Below are 11,006 nucleotides of genomic sequence, written 5' to 3'. Positions count from 1 at the left end.
TTGTTCTGATGTCCTGCTCTCCAGGCAATCTCTATTATCTGACTTCTTCTATAGTTCTGCCTACAGAAATGGATCTGTTATAAGGGCTTTTAGTATTCCATTCCTTATAATGTGTTTTTCTCCCTCCCGATTGTAAATGAGCAAAATGGCATTTTTGACCATTATATTATTTGGCTTCCCCTGTAGGTTGACTAACTGGGAAAGAAAGAGCTGGTTATGTGATATATGTTTCTGTTCCTGTGAGAGGTACTTCTCATAGTAAATGAGGTCATCTGGCATTCAGTTTGGGGGGCTTCGTGGATTTGAGTCTGCCCCTGAGGATTCTAATGTACTCAGGGAGCGCTCCACTTGGGTTTCTGAGCCTGGAAGAGAGAAGGCCTGACTCTGGAATGTGGCAAGTTCCCTTGGTAAAGACACAGACCACTGAGGCTTGTTTCCTATGTGATAAACACATGTGCTCCTAGCTGCTAATTGACCATTTTTAGGCAAAGACAAAATTATTCAGTTCCTGATGTAAGACAGTGCTCACTGTGCATGCTCAGTATTAAAATTGAGGTTTCTAGTGTAGCGTTGTTTCCCTAATATTCATGCTTTTATAAGTTCTCCTGAAGTCAGTATAAAATAAACAACGTATTCAAATTTCAACTTAATTAAAACCCTGGTGCAGATGCATTTATTATTAGGCCTACTAATTAAGAAGGGAAAGAAAGGAGGCACATGTATTGTTTCTGTAACCCCAAACTCACCCTCTCCTATTCCCTTCCAAGCAAGAGGCAAGATGAGATTTGGGCCCAGCGATGAGAAGAATTTCCATCCTGTTTGGATTACACTGCAATGGTTTTGAAGACACTTAAGAGAAGAAAACAGAGTAGTAGGAATGCACAATTCTCTGTTTACGTCTTTTTCAGACACACATTTATGAACCCTTAGATCCACGCCCCAAGAATGCAGGATTTCCAATCTGAGGCAAGCATAATTGGGGGCTTTAAAAATGGATCTGCAGGATTGCCTGGGAAGGGATCCTATCTAGTGGTAATGGCTGCCGTTTTCAATGCAATTGCAAGCGCAAGTCAGATTCACCCTCACACACCGTCTCTCTGCTCCTTTTGTTCAGAGCAAACTGCCATTAAGCAGCAAATAGCACTATTAGGCAGAGCTGTTTCAGTGAACTGGATGCCACTGTCTGTGCATAGATCTTTTGTTCTGTAATGAATCTGCAGCTCCCTAAGTGCCTTGTTGTTAACATAACAATGAAAGGGTGCTTGAAAGAAAATACGGTCTAAAAATATTTGGGATTGCACCTGGGCCAGCTTTTTCTGAGAAAGTTAAGTCTTTAGTTCTCAAATCCAGTGATTTCCAAACCTTGGTATGCTTTAGAATGCCCTAATCAGCAAAATGCTAATTTTCAGGTCACTCCCCTGATTCAGTAGGTCTGAGTGGAGGCCTAGGACCCTGAATTTTTAATAGGTACCCTAGCTGATTCAGATGTTTCCAAGACTACATTTCTGAGAAGTCCTCTTTTGGATATTTAAGAACACTGTCCCCTTCATGGAAGGTCACGATTAAAGAGACAAGTTGAATATCAAGGCCTTTCTCCCATATGAAATCTACTTTGAATATATTCAAGCCATATGGGTTTAGTTAGGTGGCAAAGTGGTTTTAGGAGGATGGGCCTGAGCTTCAGACTATTTGCTCTGGGGTCTTGGATCAGTATAACCCAGTTGCAGGGTTCCTTCCGGTTGGTACCAGCACCTGCTGTTTTCATCCTCAGAGAAGACAAGGAACCACTTTCCTGCAGGACCCTCTTGGTTCAGTGAACAGGCATGGGGAGCTGTTACTTACAAGTTCAAAGCAAAGAGATGAAGTTCCAATGGCCATCTGCCTTTCTCATAATGGTCTGTGTGAGCTTCAGCTTTAGGAAGGGAGAAGAAGGTGTCCCTTATATTCTGAAAAAACAAAAAAAAAAAAAACGAAAAAAAGAAAAAGAAAAGAAAAAAGGAAAAAAGCTGTGAGGCTGCCACACCTTGGAGAAGTGTTGTAGCAATCTCTTCATCTTTCTATTTTCCCAGCCTCCAGTCTAGGCTTTAGATGTTTTAAGATAGTCTCCCCACCTCTTTCTTTTGGTTTCTAGATTGCCTTAGATGCTTCTTTTAGACAGATTCTGTTTGTTAAACAGATGCAGAATCCAGCCAACACCTTGCATGGTCTTGGAAAAGAGTCTGGCATATCTGGCAAACCTCCCCGCAGAGTCAGCATTTTAGCACAGGAGACACACTCAGTGGCTCAAGTTAAAATTCAGAGCATCCTAAGTAAAACTTTGCTGGAGGATGCTCCCCTGCCCAAGTTGGCAGTCCTCTGTTGCAGAAATAATTTCAGTGTGTGTGTGTGTGTGTGTGTGTGTGTGTGTGTGCCAAAGCACTGCAGGTGGTACTTAAGCTTTTATTAAAATGCAGTTTCTCTTTGAAGGAGAACAAAGCAGATCTGAATCAAAGCCCTGTTTTGGGGAAGGAAAAGTAAGTGATTCATTGATAGATATTTGCATTGTAAAACTCTGTCCTAAGGCCTCATCCTCAATTACCACTGTGTTGTCCACACTTTGTGGCTTTTCCCATCTTCACAAAATGGGAACAAAAGGATTGGTTTTCAATATGATGAAAATTAAAAATAAGACAGTACAGAGGCAATTGTGGACAAAAGCATTTAAAAAAGTCTCTGCTAACTCTTGTGCACTAGAACCTTCCTTGCACCAACAACTATAGAGCCAGTTTTGTAAACAAGTCACAGTTTAGGTCTGAGTATAGAGGTGCTGGCTTATTCTCCTTGTCAAATGAACTACAGGGAGTTGTTTTGATGTAAATTATGTTGGATCTGCCTGCAGTTTCTGGGTGTGGGCCGGGATTGTGTCTCCTGAGACCGAAGAATGGAAACACGGACCCAGGAGAAACAGAGTTTTAAAGAGGATAGTTTTTTGAAAGCAAAGGGTCAGAGCTCCCGAGCGGGAAGGGGTTCCGAACAGCGGTGCCCAGTGACTGAGGCAAAAAGCTCTTTTATATCTTCCCTTGCCTGCTTGGGGAAGGGGGCTAGAGCCTTCTAATAGAATTCATCTATTAGGTTTGTCCTGTTTGCCCATCCTGAAGGGATTAACGAAATAACCATTCCTATCTATCAAGTCTGCTCCTTTGTCAGGCCAAAAGGGCTTTGAGATTATTTATTAACTTCAAGGCGCGTTCTCTTATCTTTGTCCTGGAGTGAAGGAGACATTCATCTGGAGTTTCAGGATATGGCTGCTTTTTGTTTATTCCACTGGGACCCCGCAGTCTACCTAGCAACATACTAACTAACCTGTCTCAATCCCCCCTCTGAAGATGTAACCCTAACTGCCATTAAGGAATAGGGGCGACGACCTCTCTGGCTACTTCAGGCTGAGGAGGGGCGTAGAGAGAGAGACCAGCAGCTAGGGCTTGTCCAGAGGTCTATCTGACATCTACCGGGTCCCCGGTAGTTGAACTAATCAGGTGAAGATGTTGTCTTGTAGGCCATCGCAGCCCGCCAGTGGGTAGGTAGTCTGTAAGCTGAGACATATTGTAGGCAACAGCAGGAGATAATAACTATAATAACGAATAAAAGAAAAATGAGAAAAGTTTCTTTAAGTCCCGCGAAACTGGGAAGCCAGGAAGTGAGGAAGGAAAAATCTAGACCGAAGAGTCTTGTTTTTAGTTTAATACTGGAAACTATATTATGAATTTGTTGAACTTTATTTTTAATTAACTGTGAATTATCAGAGAGATTGAAACAGCATAACCCTTTAAACTTTTTACATTGATTGTGTTTGAGAAGCAGATAATCTATGGCAGCTCTGTTTTCCAGAACTGCGTCTCTGCCCTGTCCTAACTCTTGTCCCAAGGCATGGATAGCCTGCCAGGTAGCGTTGAGGGCCTTTCTCATTGAGCGAACTATTTGACTAATCTCTACATTTAAAACAATGGTCATAGCAGGTACTACAAAAAGAGATAAGGATAGGTACTCAGCGGGGCTGAATAAATGTGTATCGCTGTTACAGCTGGATATTGCGATATTTAACCTGATGAGGCTTTTGGAGTAAAAAGACAGTTAATCTCCCAAGAGAGCTGGGTCCCCCGGTGCTGTAAATTGGGAGGTTATCTTCTCACAAATAAGAAACCATCTAGCCGGCAATTTGATATGTGCATTAGAACTCATAGAGGTGGTCGAGCTGCAGTTTAAACTGTTACCACCTGAAAGATAAAAGCACTGGTTGGAGCAGCCAGTGAAATCAACACATTGCTTAGCCAGAATTACAGCTCTTTTTCCTTTATTCAGCTCTAGTGTTCGGGTGAGAGCTATTAGCTCAGCCAGTTGTGTGCTGGCCCCAGAGGGAAGGCTTGTATTTTCTCAGATATTATGTAAAGTAACTACAGTATATCCAGACTATTGCACGTCATTTTCTATAAAGGAGCTCCCATCAGTGACGAGCGTCCAATCTGGATTTTCCAGGGATGTTTCTTGTAAATCTGCTCCAGCAGTATAGGTTTGCATTAAAACTTATTGGCAGTTAATTCTTTCTCCATCTCTGGGAGGAAGGTGGCAGGATTAAGGGTGGAGCAGGTCAGTATTTGGATTACAGGACCTTCTAATAAGAGGGCCTGATACCACAGGAGGAGGCCATCAGTGAGTCAGTGACTATTATTAGCATTTAAATGTCCTCGAATGTGATGGGGGGCAAAGATGGTTAAATCTTATCCCATCGTGAGCTTGGTGGCTTCAGGAACTAGAAGGGCAGCCGCAGCTATGGCCTGGAGGCAAGCTGGCCAGCCACATACTACAAGGTCTAGTTCCTTACTTAAATAGTTCTAGAGTCCTTTTTAAGTTTAATTTGTTTATTTTACATTTTCTTTAAGGTATAGACCAATGATAAGAAACAGGCTGAGTAAAATGAGCCCAAATCTGAGGGCTGTCTTTATCTTTACAACCAAGCAGTTTTCAGAGGAAAAAGGTCCAGAGTGAGCAGTTGAGACAGAATAAATGGCTTCTATATCAACTAGGAAATTAATAGGCTTACCTGACACATGAGGGTCACCCGCAGTTTTACCCCCTGTGATGAGAATAGCTTGGGAGCTGCTGGGAATTTCAGGCCCAACAGTGATGATGGCCATTTTGGGGGAGGGAGTTGGTCCTTGCTCCCTTCAGAACAGGGGGTACGCTCTCCTGTAGTGCCCTTTAGTCTGTATAGAGGGCACGTGTGTTTTGGAGGATTAGGACTCCAGTGATCTGGGCTTGTCTATCCAGAGGAGGCTCTTTTATCTGGCGTTTCCTCTCTGGGGCTTCTGGGGTGTCTTGAGGTGGCTTCTGCCCTGGGTTGTCTATAACTGTGTCCAAAAGTCTGGCCTGTCTCTGGTCTTATCCTTTGGTCTCGCTGTTCTTTTGTTCCTCGTTCTTTTGTCTTGGTTGTTAAAGACATTTAAACAAATTCCTGGTCTTCTCTAGGATCTGAGCCTTTTAATCACGGATGTAAGAGTGTGCCAGAACCATTAGCATTCCTTGCCAGTTTAGGTTTGGAAAAACATCAGGCTAAGCTTCCTTATATTGGCCTATAGCTGATACCGAGGAGGGCACCTGAACTTTAGCAATTCTAAAATATAGAAGTTTATTTAACTATTAGCAAAATTTAGTTTTTAGATTTAATTTTTGAGTAACCAAGGACCAGACTGAGAAAACATAAAAAATAGAAAATGATTTTGGTGACATATATAATCTTTGCTTTTATAGGTAGAAAACTTTTTCATAATGGCAGTAGCACACCAATAGGCTAATGAACTTTATATAGAGAGAAAACTCTTATTTTGTACCAGCTTACTTTTGAGATTTAAATTTACTTAGTTAATTGTATTTAGATTAACTATATATAAAATTCTCAAAACTTCTCACAAACCTTCTACAACTTTCCTAGTCCCTCTTAGTTTGTCTCTTTTCACTCATTCAGAAATAACCATCTTTAGGACAAACTGTTTTCTTTCAGTACCTTCAAAAATGTATTTCCATACCTTATACCTTCCTTGAAAACACACCATTTTCTTCCATGTTAGAATCCATAACCTTCAGAACCTTAATTTCTACTGACAACCAAAAGCAAGCAATTAGCACTTTCACTGGCAAATCCAGGAATATATTTGGTAAATTTCAAAAGCATAGGCTTTTGTAATAAAATATAAGATATATTTATTAACAGATCTTAATTTATCTCTTAACATTCCTGTGACAAGAAGCCAGAAATAGATGAACTTAGACCTACCTAATAATTAGCACCTCCGTATTTTGTTATTTTGAAATACCTAGATATTTAATCTAAGCTATTTTCTTGACAAATTCTGTAACAGAGAACATCACTTTAAAAGGAGGCTTATTTAGAATGTTAGTACTCTGGGACTCCAATCTAAGGGCGATTTCCTTTGTAATGAATCCCACTGCGAGTGGTCCCTGCAGGACTTACAATTAGAGTTGTGGAGTAAGTGGGAGGTGTCTGGTTTGAGAATCAGCCATTTGGTATTTAAAAGTGCCACTTTTTTCCTTCAGTTACCTCAGCCTCAGGCATTCCTATTTATAGGTGGATTAGGAGATGGGTGTGTGTTGAAGGGGCCTCCTTAGGAGAGGAGGATCCCGCTGGAGGTTCCTTTGGAGGAGTCCCTTTAGGAAGAATCTCCTTAGGAGGTGTCCCCTTAGGAGGAGTCCCCTTAGAAGGGGTCTCCTTAGGAGGAGGGAGGCAAGAGGTCACGGCGAAAAGAGCCGCGTCAACTTTACATTTCTTACAGAGATCTGGGTTGTCCCTCAGGATGGAAAAAGCCTGACCATATGGAACTTCTGACCATTTGCCCTCCTGTCTGGAAAACAGGTTTAGCTGCATGATAGTATTATAATTAAGACTTCCCTCAGAAGGCCAAGTCTCCCCATCTTCCAATGTGTATTTAGGCCAAATCTCTGAACAAAAGAGAACCAGGCGCCGCTCCTTTAAAGTCTGAGGGTCAAATTTGTCCCACTGCGTCAAGATGCAGTTTAGGGAGGTGAAGGCGCGTGAAGGCTGATGGCCCATCGGAAAGGGAGGAAGAATACTGGAAAGGCGTCCCTTTGCAATTCATCTCCCGCAACTTGTTCTAGGACGTCCCCCAGAAAATGTGGGCCACGGACATCCCGCGACCGGTTCTGAGGCGGGTGGGGAGACAAGGCACACCAGGATTTATTTGCGCTTACCTGGGCGGCCCGGCCCGTGCCTCCGGTGGGCACCTGCCCAAATCCGTTTGTGTGTGAGTGTGTCCCCGCCTGAATGTCTGGCGCTGGCCCACAGGCCGGTAAAGGCTGTGGCCGATAATGAGGTGGTTTAAAGTGGAGGGAGTATATAGTTAAAGCTTGTAGGGAAGGCATACGGCCTAGGCGAGAGGGAGGGGAAGGAGGCGCTGAAACCCAATATGTGAGGGGGGACAAAAAGAGACATCTGAAGCCCTAAAAGGCTTTGGACAAGGCTATTTCCTTGAGGAAAAGCAAGTCTGGAATATATTGGTCCTCCTTAAAAACTTTGCCTGGTGGTGGCTGAGGTGGCCGGCTGGATGGGGCTCCAGAGGCTGCGCTCTTTGGGCCCCTCCGCCTCCCGGCGGCAGCTGAGCTGAGCTGGGGGCGAAGCCAGGGGGCAGAGAAACTGCGCAGTCCCCAGAGGAGTACAGCGATAGAACAGAGGCGATGAAAAATCAAGTCTGCAGAGAGACATTATGCCGTACAAACACAGACCTCACTGGTTCTTGGATTTGTCTTGATCCCAGCAGATCCTAAATGACCTGTTCCAAGACCAGGTTATCCTGTCACGGGAGTTTTTAAGTGGCAGACATCCTAATGGCCATTTAACTGTCTGACCCGTGCCCGCAAAGGACGGCAAACAAAAGAGGTACAGAAAAGTGAGCAAGAGGTTTTGGGGTCCCCTAAAAGGGGCTTACTTCCTGGCTGGCTTGTTAAAATATGTTACTGGAGAGTGTTAAGGAGGTCTCACAGGGAAGGGGCCCCAGACCAACGTCTCAAGAGCTGGGGAGAGACAGTGGCAGGATGAAAGAAAAGCAAAGGCAAAGGAGTCATCCTGCTGGCACCCTTATGGGCAGTCAGGCTGGGAAGGGACCAAGGGACCTTTGGGACCCACCACAGAGTAGCCATGCCCAGGGTCCCTCAGTTGTCCGCAAAAGGCCCATAGTCCTGGCCATGCACCAGAATTCAGTCTCCTCGTGGAAAGGAAAAAGGCAGCAGAAGGATATGAGAAAATAGCAAAGAGGGGGAGGGAAGCCTCTGACTGGCACCCTTACAAGCATTCGGGCTGCGGGGAAGACCCAGGGAGCCTTTGGGACACACCGCAGAGTAGCAACAATCAGAGTCCCTCAATTGCTGCCAAGGGCCATTCACCTCAACCGTGTGCCGTCTTTGGGCTTTACTCCACCCCAGAAAGAAAGCAAGAGAAAAGGCAGTTGGACTGGCCGATATTCCTCCCGTTCAGTGCCAGAGGGGATCAACCAGAGCCCTTCAGCAAAGCTTTTACCTCCGTGGTTTAAGGTCGGCAGCCACAATAGTCGCTTTTAAGTGGCTGATGGAGGCCTGATATTTGTGTGACAGGAGAAAGAGACAAAAAAATGATGAAGGCCCATAGGGCGGGCAAGTAGAAAGGCACAGATAATATTTACCTTTCCTTCAATCCTGGACGAGCCCCCAAATGATGTAGATGATGTTGGATCTGCCGGCAGTTTCTGGGTGTGGGCCGGGATCGTGTCTCATGAGACCGAAGAATGGAAACAAGGAACCAGGAGAGGCAAAGAGTTTTAAAAAGAGGATAGTTTACTGAAAGCAAAGAGTCAGAGCTCTCGAGCGGGAGGGGGTCCCGAATGGGGGTGCCCTATGACTGAGGCAAAAGCTCTTACTTTTATACCTTCCCTTGCCTGGTTGGGGAAGGGGGCTGGAGCCTTCTAATGGAATTCATCTATCAGGTTTGTCCTGTTTGCCCATCCTGAAGGGATTAACGAAATAACCATTCCTATCTATCAAGTCTGCTTCTTTGTCAGGCCAAAAGGGATTTGAGATAAATTTATTAACCTCAAGGTGTTTCTCATATTTTCGTACTGGAGTGAAGGAGACCTGCCAGAACCTGGAGTTTCAGGATATGGCTGCTTTTTGTTTATTCCACCAGGGATTCCCCTGTCTATCTTGCAATATACTAACTAACCTCAGTTTTACTCAAAAAGTAGCAGTGAAAGGAAGCAGTACAATGTGGTTAAGCCTGCTTTGGATCTTTGGAGCCAGGCTGCGAGTACTAATCCATGCTTCCTGCATACATCTGTAAAATGGGAATGACGGTCACATCATGTGCTCATGGTGAGAATTAGACAAGGTGATGCATATTAAATTTCTAGTGAAGGGCTGGCACTTAGAAAGGGACCAATGCAAGTTCACTATTCTAAATGTGGAGAAAAGACTGTTGCATTTCATATAGCTTCATGGACATGCTTAGCTGTATCTGGACGATGGGGAAGATAATACTTACTGTGTTTCCTCGAAAATGAGACCGAGCCAGATAATCAGCTCTAATGCATCTTTTGGAGCAAAAATTAATATAAGACCCAGTCTTATAGTAAAATAAGACCGGGTCTTATATAATATAATGTAATACAATATAAGACCGGGTCTTACACTAAGTTTTGCTCCAAAAGAAGCATTAGAGCTGATTGTCTGGCTAGGTCTTATTTTCAGGGAAACACGATACTACCACCATTTGGACTGGAAGAGTTAGCTCTCTGGTTGCCATCTGTGTCCACGGCTTGATGCTGGAATTAGCCACCATTAAGCCCCTCATCAAGCAAGTGGGAGAGAGCATGCCAGCAGGCTTGGATCTGGCTCAAGCCACTCTCGTTTCCTGCTGACCAGGACCCCCTGTGCTCCACACCCAGGTTCCATTATCAGATCCTGTTTAGCAGATCTTATCCCTGCCCCTTTCATATCCAGAATTCCCGTCTCTTCTCAAGCTCTGCTTACTGTCTAATGTACAATGAGGAGGCTCTGTGTCTTAATGGAAAAATACCCTCCTTTGCAGTGAATACAGCAGAAGAATTTGCAATACACAAGGACAAATCCAGCTCTCCTTGACACCACCCTGACCCCTCACCTCCTTGTCTCTTCTTCCCTACTCATGTTCATTGGGCGCCTGTCATGCAGCTAAGGGCTAATGATTTGGTAATGAAGAAGACAGACATAGTTCCTGTCCTCATGGAGCTTATATTCCAGAGGGAGAAAGACTATAAACAGGTAAAGGACTAAACAATATTCTCATATTGTAACAAATTCTTCAAATAAAAGAAAGAAGTGGCTGATAGGAGAGAATAGTTGGACAGAGAGTTGGAGTGCATAGTTTAGCTAGGAAAGGAGCCACTGTGGATGGTGCAGTCAAGCTGAGAAAAGATCACCTCTTTGTAGGATTGCAGATGAGGTGATATTCTCAGGTGGTGATGATGTTCTCATCAAAGAGCTAGGCTTGGGTTGAGGTGAGGAGGTCTTTCAAAAAAGACTGAAAAAGTCTGATTACGGTACTGATGCTGAGCTCAGAGCAAGTATCCCACAGGACAGGGAAGTAAATATGTGTCTGTGGTAGGAAGTATGTGTCTGGTAGATTAGGGACATAACAGACCAAAATGCAAATTCGTCAATTCATCTGTCACTCTGCATGTGTTTATGGAGCATTATAATATGCTGGGTACTGTTCTAGCTGGGAAATAGATAAGAAATCTCAAAAGTAATACCCAAATGAACGATGTCGTATGTTAGAAGGTGTTAAGTGCTGTGGAGAAAGAGTGAAACAAGATAGGTAGGTAGCGCAGGGTAAGAGGGGGCAGGAGGACAGCAGAGGTAGAGGCGCGTGTGTGTGTGTGTGTGTGTGTGTGTGTATGATTTATAACAGAGTGGTCAGCATAAGCCTCATT

At 44.0% G+C, this 11,006-nt stretch overlaps 1 long non-coding RNA gene across 1 annotated transcript; it reads right to left on the bottom strand.

Moving 5' to 3' along the window:
• Window positions 1-566: 566 nt before the first annotated feature.
• On the bottom strand, window positions 567-8,851 carry LOC148758371 (uncharacterized). Its single transcript, XR_016020982.1, has 3 exons — window positions 8,724-8,851; window positions 1,843-1,946; window positions 567-849 (listed from the first exon to the last, which is right to left on the bottom strand). It is a non-coding gene; the product is annotated as an uncharacterized LOC148758371 (long non-coding RNA).
• Window positions 8,852-11,006: the final 2,155 nt, after the last annotated feature.

Source organism: Rhinolophus sinicus, chromosome 4, assembly GCF_057876585.1.
Source record: "Rhinolophus sinicus isolate RSI-liver-muscle chromosome 4, RSI-T2T, whole genome shotgun sequence".
Classification (NCBI taxonomy): domain Eukaryota; kingdom Metazoa; phylum Chordata; class Mammalia; order Chiroptera; family Rhinolophidae; genus Rhinolophus; species Rhinolophus sinicus.
Note: the sequence above shows the minus strand (reverse complement) of the source record. Positions and strands in the feature narration are given on the sequence as shown.